At 45.7% G+C, this 15,038-nt stretch overlaps 1 long non-coding RNA gene across 1 annotated transcript in view; it reads right to left on the minus strand.

Annotated features, from left to right (window-relative positions):
• LOC125947589 (uncharacterized) overlaps positions 1-15,038 on the minus strand; it is an 87,949-nt gene that overhangs the window by 33,275 nt on the left and 39,636 nt on the right. Inside the window, exon 2 of the long non-coding RNA XR_007468415.1 lies at positions 321-458. This is a non-coding gene — a long non-coding RNA (uncharacterized LOC125947589). The remainder of the gene's footprint in view (positions 1-320; positions 459-15,038) is intronic.

A 15,038-nucleotide genomic window follows, 5' to 3' on the forward strand; every position in this document is an offset into this window, starting at 1 on the left:
AGTATGTTACGAAGGCTGTTTAGTGGTCACTGCATTCAGGTTCTTTGCTGAGTTAGCGTATACAAACAGTATCTATAGCAAACAGATTGGCGATCTCGCGTCTTACACACCTTTGCTGCTTGTATTAGTATACGACGCAGTTTTGTATTTCCCTGACAGCTCTGACGTTGACTACGCCATCAAAATGCTGCATCGTCGGCTAGCCATTCCGGTCACTCGTCGCGCAAATAACGCTCATTGAAAAGATTTTGTTAATTGTGTCCTGAAGAAAAAAAAAGACAACAACGAGAACGAGAATTAATAAAGTTGTAGAGGCTCACCATTCTGAAAAACCCGCGCCTCATGCCGTCCAGTTGCTCAGCCGCCGATACTGGTGGTTAAGGGCGGCACTAGAGGGCACCGGCAGCGCTGACGCTTCCTCATGTCGATCTTTTTTCCCGGTGAACTCCAGGCAACAACTGCACAAAAAGCGGTTGCTCGTCAGCGCCAAAACCACTTGCGTTACACAATTTAAACAAAAATAAGTACAAATGTACGGTTTTTGTACATAAAACGCAAAATGTTTTGCTGAATACTCTGCTTCTCTACAGCGCATACCCTGGAAGAGCAGACTAAGTACTTTAAGTAGAATTAAAATAAATTCCGGAGATTTAGGTGCCGGAAACACGATCTGATTGGGAGGCAAAGCGTACTGGGGAACCCCGGAATAATTTTGACTACATGGGCTTCTTTAACGTACGTCTAAATCTATTCCTCATTCCTTCCTTCCTAAATATGTAAGTACATTTCTTACATTTACAATTACAATGATGCCATTATAGTACAATGGCATAATTATTTTGAACGTCATTTTTCGGCTCAATACAGCCACATTATACTAAACATACCTAATAATTCGTTTTTCACCAATCACCGTTTTACCTTGCTTAATACAAGCATTCACGCCGTAAGTTTTCTTTCTATAACATGGTGGCAGTATAGGTGTCGAAATATGGACCAATGGGGATGTAAAACTTTTTAGCCGATTTGATACACGTGCTGTGCTCTCATAGCGTTTTCTTCAATGACGCAGAAAGCTGTTTGCCGTGTAAACAAATGTATAATTTAACTACATTTTATACAGTTTTCATACTCTCTGATGGATTCCATTTGCTCTTCTTCACAGTGAAAGTGCTCCATTCGTTGGCAGTATATTTGTCGAAAATGCAGGTAAATATGAAACGAGAGGTTGCTCTCCTAGTTTGCAAGGATGTTCTTGCAGTGCATATCGACATCGTAAAATTTGTTTCCAAGGGTTTCAAGAAAAGTCGTCTGGTCAGATGACATGGTGATGAAGTTGCGATTCGAGGTGGAAGAAAAAAAACAAGAACACGTTTTGGAGCCCGTCATCATCGTAGACTTTCGTTGCGATGTAGCGTTTTACGATTACCTCATGATGCGCAGGCGCCATCACGGCCTCGAAGAGGCAATCAAATCTCAGCCAACCTTAAAAAAAAAAAGAAAATTGGCATACACGCGAAAGTGGCATGTGACTACAAGGGTTTTGTGCTGCTGCCGGCTGCTGATTGACAATTTTTCCATTTAATTTATTTTCCTTCGGCTTACGTTATTCCAGCAAAATAATTTGCCACATTCAGTGCTCCTGTGCTTTGAGTTGTCGATTATTTCGGCTTTGTTCTGCGGCCTCGTACTCCTAGTTATTTCAAATGGAATAGCGACCACCCGAGAATTTAATTGGTTCGCCGTTTATATTCTGGGACCAAGAGGAATATTTCTTCAACTTCAAACTTTTATTAAGAAAAATTCGTACTTGTTTCCTGTGTAGCTTTGCACTAGTACTATCGGGTGAGTGGCAGTTTCTTTGTTTAATACATTTCCGTCTACCGTGCAGATTTCCGCTGAACTGATTTTCCACAACGTACGTTACATAATTTTCATATAGAAACATCAATAGTTAACATTAACAGTCGCATTAGAAGTTCACATGTGTCCAGATATTTCTTTAGCGAGAAGCTGGCAATGATATTTGCACGTTGTATAAAATGATTTTTAAGAAAGTAGCTCAGCTACGCATACCTTTCTTAAATTAAGGTTGCGTCGTAACTCCATCGTTAGAGTTTATGAAAGACATTTACACCACAGTCATGTTCTCGACCAAGAACGTCACAAGGCACTCACAATCGCTCATTGAAAGCTGATGTGACCTGGTAACCGACAAGCACGACTGGTTTAACATTTTACGAAAATTAACACAAAGATTTTCTGTTTCAGAGCTCCAATGGTTTATTCACGGACATTTCTTTCACCTACAGTAAAATATCCCAATGCTTACGCACTCAGACCGTAAACAGGTAGAGCGAAACTCCTCCTATTCAGAGCGACCGAAAATCTCGCCACTGTTCATAAAACCAAGGATAGCATAAGGCTCACTTTAGCAATTTCACCCATTGTAAAAACAATGTCGATTACTAACAATCTAGACCGCCTGCAAATCATACCGCTGACAAGCACGACACTTCGAATCACATCAAGCAAACGCGCGGGAAGATCCAAGCGTCGAAACCGAGGCAACAAAATCTGGCGGTTGGAAAAGGCGCGGGAAATGCGGGGAAGAGGGAGCTCCGTATAGCGACTGACGTGTAACAGCAATGACCTCCTTGTTAGCGCGCGTACGTCATTACGCAGCCCTGCGCGCCGAGCGAGCGACTCGTAAGAAGTGGCGCTCTCGAGTTTGAGACGAGGACGACAACCTCCGGCGGCCTCAAGACTTCGGGAATAGCAACGCGCGCGGCGGCCCGTCGTTTGTTTTTGCGATCGACAATGAGCAAGCGGCCGAGGTCCTCGGCGTGACAAGGGCCTTCGACGATGACGCGACCGGCAGCAGAGAAGAAGCGACGAGAGGGACAAAAAAGGAAAGAACGAGAGCTCCAAGACGGGAGCAGAGGGTTAGACGATCGCCTTCCGTATGACCTTACCCCCCCCCCCCCCCGCCCCCACCCCTACTCCCCCTCTCAGCGCCCGCACCCCGGCACGTCGGCCCGGTCTTTTGCCCTTGACTCGCTGTGGCCCTCCCCGTCCGAACCCTCCTTGTCGAGAGGGCCGTGGCATGAAATAAATTGGATGTCTTCCGGAACTCGAGGAGAACAAAAGAGCGGAGAGGGGGGGGGGGGGGGGGTTCTCGGCGTCTGGCGGTAGTGCGACGCACTGATGGATGAAGAGTACACGCCTGCGGGCTTTTGTCGTCTCCCCCTATAGCGACACACATATAATACATAACTTTTTTTTTTTTTTTTTTTGCTGCCTCCGGGGTGATCATGCTAAAGTGGCGCGCCACTTCCTCTGCGTTCGGAGTGCGCGTCGCAAGTCGTGTATAAATAGGCACTTCGACGCGAATTTAGAGAGACCTAAATGCAGCGTGGATAACGTGGGAAGCTTGTTCCAAGAGTAATACTCGTCGCTTGCTGGGGTGAAGGAAGGAATCAAGGAAGGAATCCGCCTCGTCCTCTCGGCAATGTGGGGCACTTTGAAATGTAGGTCGGCCATCATAATGGCGGAGGCTACGAGCTTGGTGATGATTTGGCTGAGCTGAAGTTGTCCTATAGGAAATGACAAAACTGCCTTTTTTCTTTTCTTTTTTGAAGAGAACAAAACATAAAAAGAGAGACAGTTTCGTTGATTTCATCTCAGGCACAGTGTTAACTACGAACCTTGAGACAGCTCAGCAATAAAAATAAATATTCATTCCACAGTAGCCATCTGTTTCAATAAAATGATTCAATCAGCAAGTTTATTGGACACGATCACGCTTTTAGCTAGGACACACTAATCGAGCAGTCAAAGGCCCTCGTTAGCGTATAGTTTCTAGATTTCTAAACATTTTGTGTAACCCCGGAGGCTCTGTACTGAACAAAACACGTTAATGCAAAACTGCAAGACAGTATTAGTACAACTATTCTAATGAGGTTATTTCTTTATCTGACAGGGAAACATATGGCACATTAAATCATCTGTCACCACATGTACATGTTGAAATTAACAAAGCCTACACTACGCTGGTGTCCCCTCAGTAAAATACAGTTAGCAATCAACGCCCGTTCTCTTGAGTGTACTTTCTTCTTTCTCCTTTTTTTTTTCTTTTCGCACTTTTCCAATACCCGCCTACCACGTATACCCACCAAATAGTATGTGCACATTATATAACTCTCTTGCGGACATCGTTCACTAAGCGTTGCTCTTGCATCGGTATACTAAACCATCAAGTCTCCTACGCTCACCGTTCAAATAAGCCACACCGCATACAATTACGCTCTACGAAATTCAAGTACAGTGCTCCGCCATTGAAATGTGACACTCGGAGCTTATGGCTGCCGGTGTTTCTTGCCTCACTGGCGAGCACTGGGCGGTCGCCTGTGGAGCCAAATACAGTCATAATGCGGCACAAAGTCTATATCGCTTGCATCGCATACCACAATGCACCGGCTCGGTGTCTCCATCCCCTAACGGTGGCGTAAAAAGCGACAGAAAGCCACGAGCTCCGAGTATGGCGTTTCAATCGCTGAGCACTGTCATTTGCTTCATAATGAAGCCTCGCATCATCTAGTTGGCTTTCACAGAAGATTGCGTGTTGCTTCAGCAGCGTTGACTATAGAGCCGGTAATATTTGCGTCTTTACGCTACATTCCTCGGGCCTTGTCGACGGCTGATGCCCGCTACACGGTCGCGCATGTCTCGCCGATGCCCGGACCAGGTTTCGAAAGAACTCGCAAGGCCTTCCCTACTCAGCGACATCGTCCGAGGTGCAACATACGCCTGCACCGAGCGGACGACACGACATGCAGCGAGCTGGCGAGATGATTGCCTCCGCTGTGAGGCGATCAATAGGCGACTCGCCTCGAGATGAGCGCGTACGCTTCGATTGTCGCCAAAGAGAGTGCGCTACAGTGTCAGTGCTACGTGGTTTCAGTTCCGCCACGCTGTTTGTTCGTTAGTCTAAGACGCGGCCGCGGCTAGTGTACATCGGAGTGGAATGGAAGGTAGGTTTTGAGAGAGGAAAAGGTGCCGCCCAAACGGCGCTTGGATGGCCCCGCTATACTATGCTTAGCAGTCGATCGACCACAACGATATACCGTGCCTTGCGGACATGCAAGACACCATCAGCTCTGATGGTGCACCATTTGCCTTGCAATTGAAGTACTTGCAGAGTTGAACGGCATTCTGAGAACATTAACAACACTCTAGGTGCCCTCGTAATTTTTTTTTCGCTATTCGTTCACTGGCAACGTCTTTCTGAGGCAATTCTGCTTGCAATTCTGCTCTTGCTCACGAAAGAAAAGTCGATCTTATTGAGACATTTCGCTACTATCCGGACCAGTACCTACAACAGCGAAATGCTGTATTAGATAGTGTGTTGTTCCTTCAATGATTAACATCCAGAACAGTAGAGATGATTGAGATCACAGCGTCAGAGTGACTGAAGGACGAAGGAGAGCATGCATTGAGTGATCGCGTTAAATACGATGAGGAAGGCGAGAAATCATTGAGAGTTGAGCTCTTACAGAACAAATTACCGCTTCGGAATGGCGTTCTCGAGACAGCAGATCAATTTTTTGCATCCAAGAGCCAAAACAGAATCTCTATTGGGGCTCGATGGAAAAAAAAAAGAGGAAACTCAAGTAATTTATTTTTAAGCGGCCGCCTGCTAACTTCAATCTAGCACGGGAGTACCATGTCTTGGCAACGGGTCATTTTGATTCCTACCCCTGACGACCAAACGATCTTAGAGCGGATGAAAAACGAAAGCACGCTTGTCGTTTGCCGAAAAGTGCAAAGCGCCACGTTTGTACCATGGCCCGTGCATGCAGTAGTCTAAAATAAGGATTTCAGTTGACATCGGGTCCAAACAACGTCTCTCCCGTCTAATCATATTACCATCTGCGCGCCCCACCGCAATTCTCGCCGTCTGGCACAAAGTTATACGGCACAATCTTCCTCCGCCATCGAATCACGCGCCCGCGAGAGCATCTTCGTTCGCCCCGCGTTACAATGAGTTCCTACCTTCCTATTTTATCTTATATTTTTTTCGCGTTCTTACTTATTCGGTTCCTTCCCATCGATTGGCCGCGGCCCGTGTACTGTAAATAGCAACCGACGCGGTTCTCGCGTGAGAACGCACTGAAAAACAGAAAATCCAAACACGGGAAGAACAGCTCGATAGCCGAGTCTTGAAACAAACGTATAGGCGGCGGTGCCGACGGTGGGGCCAGGCAACGGCGGTATATGTGCTGGCCGCCCCCTGCAAACATACCGCGCCCGTGCCGTACTCTCGAAAAGCTTTCTTTTGCGCCGAGAAGAATCGATACTTGCAGGTAACGGCATGGATTCGCGAAGCGCGTGGCCGCGGCTGACCATTGCTGCTCGTGTTTGGCTGCACCTACTATACAACATCCGTAATACTTAACGCGAACACTCACTAAGCGTCTTTCACTGCCCCCCCCCCCCCTTTTTTTTGTTTTTGTTTTTGATGACAAGAGGCGGACTCTTGCCTGCTGCTCGAAGCAGACAGGACGACAGAGCGACCGCAGAAGAAATAATATTGGGACCCATGGACTTGACCGTCATTAGCGTAGAGAGACACTAAAGCCGCTCCTGCACTTTATAAAAACGACTGGGCTGCAAGACCGCCTTTAATTGCAGGGTTAACGATATTGATGTGTGTGTGTGCTAGCGCATAACCTGTCCATTTCCGTTTTTTTTTTCGTGTTTTTTCGGGCTTCTCTCTCTCCCAGTGTAGGGTAGAAAACCATGTGCAAATTGGTTATTCTCCCTGCATTCTCCTTTCTTAAATTCTCTCTCCTGCCGACGGAGATGGAGATCTCTGGTTGGAGTGCCTTAGATGGTGTTTAACTTACAGCACTTTCCTTTCAAAACGTTCCAGCTTTGCTCCTTAAATTTAGCATTCTTAATGTTAGGCCGCTAGATATGGATCTTTATTGTTCGGGTTAGTTGTGTCGGTGGATGTACGGAGCCATTTAATATACACAAGCAGATTCTTTAAAAACAATTCAATGTATTGTAAAGGGAAATGTGTCGACAGTACGCTTCGAATGAGTTGAAAGCAGCATTATCTGAAAGCTGCGGACATTACCAGCACACCTGAACAGAGGTGCGTCCATAAATGCGAATTTATTCGTACTGTTCATGGAGAGCCGGCGCACACAATGCAACTAAACGCGTTTCACCTGCATGTACATGGCTGCGCGTGGCTTGCGCACAAAAATTAATTATTAATCCGCGGGGCCTAATGCACAAAAGTACTGAAACGTAAGCAAGATGGCAATGCACAAAACGCTGCTCTCAATCGCCGCATAGTTGCGGAAAACATCGAAACACAGCGTACCGTCATTTATTTCTCAATCCTAGCGGAGTATCTCGGATTTTATGCGTGACCATCACGGATAGCTGTCTTGCACGTGTGGTACATCTTGCATCGTGAAATTTCTGACTATTTCTCTGGAATTGTGCTGACAACGTTTGTACAGCACATTTGCTTTATCAAAAAGCGCGTTGCATCGACATGATCAACGGTGAGCCGTCACATGAGAGCGCGAGTTGCTTAATGAGTAATTCTTCTCGTGCTCCCTGAGGCGCTAAAACGTTTAGTGCGGGCGAAAAAAAAACGAAATAAGGCGCAAGTCAAACATTTCAAACGAAAGCGGCCAGAGCACGGCAAAACGTAACAATGTGACTACGAAAGCCTGCACCGTCGCATTATTCATATCGAAGCAAGAATTGGTCTATATTGCGGGGTTTTTTCAATCCCGAATGCCGCAGTGGGTTATGATGGACGCCTTAGAAAAGGAGCTCCGAATTCATTTTTCCCCACCCAGAATTTGTTAATGCGCGTCCAAAGCACGGTACACGAGTGTCTATGCATTCCACGCCATTCAAAATGTGACCGGCACAGAAGGATGAATAGATGAATGCTGTGAGCGTCCCCTTCGAAACGGGGTGGTGGGTTGCGTCACCAAGCTCTTATTATTTTTCCTAATGTCCTACCTATCCTTTTTGAAAAAAATAAAAAAAAAAACACGCAGAGAATTCCCAGCATCAAACTTTCTGAACCACTACTGGAAGCTTTGTTCTTGTAGCCGTCTGTTTTTTGCGTTTCTTCCACCAAGCCTCCAATCACCTTTTACTAATCTCTATTGCCGACATGTTTACATTCCCCACTGCTATTCCTGAACCAGACGGCTTCCATCTAGTTTCTATCAGCAGTGCGTCATAGCCACGTTGCCACTTCATGGCTCACAGAATTGCTACCACGTGACAAAGTTACTGCATTTTGTTTGCTAAGCACATTTATGAAAGGAGTGCTGTCCATAAGCGCATTGACATCGAGCTCTACACAAAAAAGAGAGAGACAGAAGAAAGGACAATGGCAGGGAGGTTAACCAGAGGGGAAGGTCCGGTTTGCTACCCTACGCTCGGGAGAGAGGGGAGGGGGAGGTAAAGTGACAGGAAAGTAGAGCTAGAGATAGAAAGGGAGCACAGATACACAATCACAGTCGATCACTGTCACCGCATACTATATCACCGCACAGCACAGTAGCACTTGTAGCACTGTGAACATCAGTTCAGGCTACAGCCGCTTGTCCAATTCTGTGGTATTTAAAAACTGCAGCAGAGGTCTCGTCGCCCTCCGCTGTGATGTCTTGTGACGTTGGCATTCTAAAACAGTTTCTTCTGTTAACGATCTTTGGTCCAAGCGTGCTCTTGCGCTTGCGAGCAATTGTCTCTGTAAATTGTAGCGAGGACAGTCACAGAGAAGGTGTTGAAGAGTCTGCTCGCTACCACAGTCATCACACGAGGCGTCGTCGGCCCAATCGATTGTGAAAGCAAAAGACTTCGTACAGGCTACCATAAAGGTTAGCCATATTCCATAAAGCAGGGTAGCTTCGCGTCGACAGAGACCGGCTGGGATGTGGAGGCGAAGAGAAGAGTCTAGGTGGAGCAGTCGGTTGCTTTGAAAACTTCGTGTGTTCCTCATGGAGAACGTCATGTCGCGGGTGAGCATTCAAATTTTTCTAGCTAAGAGACCAACGTAGATTAAGTACGGAGGGGAGCTAGGTATTAAAAGCGCTGAAGCAATGGCGACTTCAGAGTGCATACCAGCTCAGGCCGATCTCTCCGCTTTATCTGTAATATAATCTCTCTCCCCCAGTATGTGAATCTTGCATCACAGAGTACCCAAAAATGATTAAAACTGATAAAGGGCATGCTTTCTTTATCAATGAACTAGGAAGAAGTGAGAAGTATCCTGGATTTTTTAGATTTGCATACATAAAATGATCATAGAGAGAAGATTCCCGAAGAAGATAACCAAAAGAAGACAGTGTGAAACGTGTAGACACAAAACGTGACAGCAAGGACGATGGCATAGTAGGCATCAGGAAGTACAGGTGGAACAAAAATGCCGGAGCAATAGACACGATATAGCACTCCTGATTTAAGGTATCAGGCACAGTTCAATTTCAATTTTGGGGAACGGTACAGCATTTAAAGAGTTAAATTTGAGGGTAACTAGTGTCTTAAGGAGTTTACTCCGCAGTAACTCTTACTGCGATATTCGTGGAAAGTCATTTCACCACACTTCACAATTGCCTGCCGACAAACAACCATAGTGTTCCGAAAATTCTTCTAACTTATCTCAATCTTCGCACCAAGCGGCGGGAGTCGTTCGTCCTGCATTAAACCGTTCGCTCGGCAGCGGTCAAATTGAGAAGCTAACTTGTTTAGGCACTGCTACAGTATAAGAGACGTGGCTATCAACAATGCTGGGAATGTAACGCCCCCTTAATACTTCACTCCCCCCCCCCCCCCCCATGCATTTTTCTACGCCCAATATCTCACACTCGCCATAAGAGCATAAGTTCTCAAGTGAAACAGCGGGGGCTCCCGTTTACTGGATAAGTGCGGTGTTCATTCATTCTACTTAACGACCCAATGCATCTCCGCAAAGGCAGTGACGTATAGAGACAACTTAAACTTTGACCCAAAGACTTTAAAAAAATGGAGGCTGCAGGCTCTTCCTTTTCGCATGATTAAAGAGCGCAAAAAAAATACAGACAGGCACGAAATAAAAGGGTAGGCACGGAACAAGCGCTGCAGGTTCTTCTTTCACCTTCACATCGTACATATAAGTGGACACCCGTGGGGAAACAAAAATAGGTAACACATTCTGGCAAGTAATGCACGATCCAGAAGCCGTCGATGAGTCATTCATCCTACTTCCACAAAGAAAAAAAAAAAGAAAAACAGAAAACGTTTGACGCGTGCCTTCCAGTTAAGCCCGCCTTCCCGACCTAAGTGTTATAACGGAGCGTGACCGCCATTTCCTCTGCTAACCATCATTCTACGAAAAAGTTTGACTTCTCTTGTGAGCTCATGTATCAGGACAGTATTTCTTGGCCGGCTAAGCTCTATCTATCTATTTTTTTCTCGCATTCTTTCACCCGCAATGTGAAGTCATTTGCATGCAGTTCAAATTGAGATTGATGGTTTGGAAACCATATAAAACCGTGCATAGGAGATTCGCGTATAGAAAAGGCCCTGTTGGTTTTATTTCCTTTCTGTCCTTTTCATTTATTTTTTTTCCTTTTCTCTTACTGCGGGTTCTCCGTGCCACTAAAGCTGCTCGAGTCGGCCTCATGAAGGTCGTCGACTTTTAAAGCGTGTGACAGGCGGCACATCGAGTGCTTATTTTGTTATTGGCATACATTGAAGCACACTTGAGTCGAATAGATGGATGAGTGAACCCACGAAATATCTCGTTTGAGGCCAAGCACGCATCTTCGACGAGGGGAATTGGAACGATGTTTTGAAGGGAAGAAGCATGGATGACGACTTCGTGACGGCATTGTGCACGTCTACCCTTCGTCCATGTTTGCCGACTTTTGTTTACATTTAGCTCTAGTGGGCAGAGAGACGTGAGTAAAGATATCTTGTCGCCTCGTCATACATCAGAAATATATGAAAGAATGAGGCATCCGTGGTGACGTTGTTATCAATTCACTTGCGTTACTGACTTCTATAAGCTACTAAAGCAGAACTGAAGGCCATTTCCACCTTACGCTGCAATTCAGGCATCACTGCTTTATCTTATCAGCGTCGCTGCATTCTTTCTGTGGAACAACTTGTTTTAGCAAACGCCCAACCCAGCAGTGTGACCGTGACTCCGAAAACCTCCCGGTGGCGCGTTTTTCTCACCCAGGTTTGGCATAAAAAGAAGCTTTTCCTGTAGTCGACTATAAGTTATTCATGTGTTCAAATATAATAAGCACGCCTCGCGCGACAAGCTCGTGTATACAGCTTTCTTGTGCATTTCGGAGACACAATGCATAAACGCACGTGCACCGTACATTGGGTGCCCGACGAAGAACCCCAGGTGGTCTAAATAATCCGCAGGCGCCCTCTACGGCGTGCCTCATATTATACCTTGGTTTTGAAGGTAGAAGTGTGAACCCTATTCACTTTTTCAGGCAATTCATTGTATTGGCTACAAGCCAAGACTAAAGGACGAGGGAGTCTCCCGTCTAGGTCTTGATCTCGCAGGGCAAAACAGCAACAGTGACTCTCAAGGCACACGAAATGACCACATTTTCCTATGCATACCAGGAATTTGTAAAAGTGAGATGAACACACACACCCGTCGCGGTGGCTCAGTTAGCTAAGGCGTTGCGTTGCGGAGCACGAGGTCGCGGGATTGAATCCCGGCCGCGGCGGCTGCATTTCGATGCAGGCGAAAATGCAAAAAACGCCCGTGTGCTTGCGTTGTAGTGCACGTTAAAGAGCCCCGGGTGGTCAAAATTAATCCGGAGCCCTCCACGACGGCGTGCTTCATAATCAGAACTCGTTTTGGCACGTAAAACCCGACAAAGAAGAAAGAGCACACGCACACACGCACGCGCATACGCACACACACTGGGAGTTGGAGAGTTTTTCATTTTGCTCTACAAGTTTCCCACTGACACTTTTCATCTAAATATATATTTGAGAAGCTGATTAAATAATTATGCCTAATTATGTAATTAGGCCAGTTCTGATGGTCGGCTTCGAACCCGGTACCCCGGCAGAGAAGCCCGCTACTCTATTAGGCCACAATGCATGCCTGAAAAAGGCTGAATAGAACAACCTTAACAATTTCCCACGTGCAAGCCAGCGCTTTGAGTTTCTTGGCGCGTTCTGATTTTGAGGCACTCTGTAGTGGAGGACTTCTAATTCATTTTGATCCCTTGTGGGTCTTTAACGTGCACCCAATGCTCGGATCATTTGTTTGTTTTTGATAATATTACGCCTTGTTATCCTCCTTTGCTAATTGGACAATCTATTGTTTGTGGAGAAGTCAGAGACACAACAGTTGTCAACACTTCCAATGTCCTCAGAATACGAGTGCACGGGACTGGCGCTTACTTCAACTGAGGTTCATTGAAGAAACGCGATAGTTAAGTACAGCAAGAGATAAGTAGATGGTATCACATTCATGATTCATTGTCAACCTACCTTCACATATTTAAAGCAACTTCCGTGTTGTGCTATCTCAATTGTCGGCTATCACCTCTGATATACTGGGTCGCACGGTTCTGCCATGGTTCATGGCTATGGTGTGGTTGTTTTTGGGGGTCCTGGTGACTCTTTAATATTTTGTTGCATTAGCCTGAATGTCATACCCTCTGCTTGCCTCGTGGTGCTGTTAAATATCACGTTTATTCAATAAACCTCAGCTGAAAGTAAGTGCCAGTCCTGTGTACTCGTCACGTCTTTGTTTTGTTTTTGCCTTTTTCGCGCTATTGTTTTTTTTTTCTGAGTTGTGACTCAACACGTTTTAATGCTGAATAAAAGTTCCGCTTTCCCTGCAAGGTCCACCGTGGTGGCTGAGGTATGCGTTCGTCACTGAAATCTGCAGAGCGTCTATTGTAATAATGCGTCATTTTACCTTGCTATCCCTAGGAAGCTTAGCGTACACTGATGCCTACAGACCATGGAATCTGCATACTTTTTCGTACTCGCATATTATCGATCCATGGCCAGGAATAAAGGTGAAGTTAGTGTAATGTTGCTTTATTTCGAACTGTGTTTGGGTATTGCAGGGTTTTCTCTTTATGGCAAGGCATTTGGTATTGCGGGATATCAGGAAACGACTGGCAATGAGTCTTCTAGTTTCACAAACATAAAAAGTAGGGCGTTTACTAAACACTGCTTTGGCAAGCAACGCCGGTAGCTGGTTGTGGAGCATAGAGTGGTTGATTAGGGTCACAAATTCACATAATCCCCCCCCCCCCCACCTCCTTCCCGATTACCACAGCAAACCATCATTTTCAACGATTTTCACCAAAACAGGTCCATCCTGAAACGTAAAGTAACGTTCTATCTAAGTGCAGTCACCGCTGTTCTTTCTTGATACATTGGTTCCTTTATATTAAATGTTTGATTCATTACTCCACCGTAGAATTCTGACATATTCTTGTGGCAACGCTCAGCCTCAAGAAACCGCGAAATTGTATCGATCGTCGAACGCCGAAGCACCAACTACACGTTCGCAACCTCTTCGCATTCGCGACCGTCTAACGCTCATGGTCGCAACAAGAGCTTCGCTCCGAAAGCGGCGCATTTGATATGACAGAGTGTTGGTAAAGACCGCAAACTTGTTTGTCAGCTGGGCGTAACGACAAAAGAAACGGAATACGCGTTTGCATGCGAACGCAAAAATGAGAGACGACCCTAATCCTTGACTTAGGTGTCTACTAGTGGCCCTCGCACCTTGGCGTTGGTGTAGCCTGGTGTATTGTTTGGGTTAAGTTCTTGTTTTCCTTGTGTTAATGTTATGTTATTAAAGTGAAGTACAACACAGACACAGATGATGCTGGTGAATTCTTGATGTAAACTACACTACAGCACAATACACTTGGCCCGGCGTCCTCGTCGTCTGCTTCCATGGCGAACGGAACGGGCGGGAAACCACCACGCACATGGAGCCAAACCTGTACTGATGCGGTGGGTATCTAAAGTGTACGATTGTGTGCTTTGGCGTATGGCAATTAGACTTTCCTATATTGTTTATAATTATTCCTTACCCTCATTTAGCTCTTTATTGTACAAAGCCTGTGCTCTCATGTCATATCTATCCTCAACAATCAGTAAAACCATCGATATCTACCTGTTTTTTTTCTATGATTTATTTTTTAATTTTTTCCCACCTCTGTGACAAACCGGAAATCGGTCCCTAACCGGAAGTTGCTGCGCAATAAACAAAGAGTGTCACTCGGTGCTCGTCCCACTAAAAGTGATATACCAACCGAATGGTTGGTATAGCACTCAGCCTGCAACAAATTTATCCGCTTTCAGCATTCGTAACAATCCTTTCACGATCTCTAAACTCGCAGAATTTTAATAGGATAACTGAAAATCTATGTTTATATTCGAACATAGTCTCATTACTGTTGCGAACGCTGGATCAATTCATCATCATCAGCCTATTTATTCCCACTGCCAGGACAAAGCCCTCTCCCAGAAATTTCCATTTACCTCTGTCCAGCGCCCATCTTATGACCATAAATATCCTAATTTCATTCCACAACCTAGTTTTCTGACATCGTCGACTAGGCTTCCTTTCCTTAAGCGCTCATTCTGTTTGTTTTATAGAACATCGGTTATCTGCCCTACTGCATTACGTGGCCTGCCCAACTCCATTTTTCTCCTCTTAATCTCAACTGAAATATCGGCTACCCCCGTTTGCCATCTAATCGCCAACGTTGTCTCCGTCTCCTTACGTTACGCTGAATCAACTATCAAACCTCAAAAATCAACAACAGCCTAGTTCGATATGAGGTCTGCGGTATTCGCAGAACGACAGCTTCACCCATAGCCTAGTGAATTCACTTGTTTCGAGGTGCCAAGATCCTAAATTTTGAGGACGGCGAGCTCTTAGCGAGCGCGAGGATTTTCGAGGCACCATTTACTCCGCTGTTTGCTCAGACGCGAAG

Source organism: Dermacentor silvarum, chromosome 8, assembly GCF_013339745.2.
Source record: "Dermacentor silvarum isolate Dsil-2018 chromosome 8, BIME_Dsil_1.4, whole genome shotgun sequence".
Taxonomy (NCBI): Eukaryota; Metazoa; Arthropoda; class Arachnida; order Ixodida; family Ixodidae; genus Dermacentor; species Dermacentor silvarum.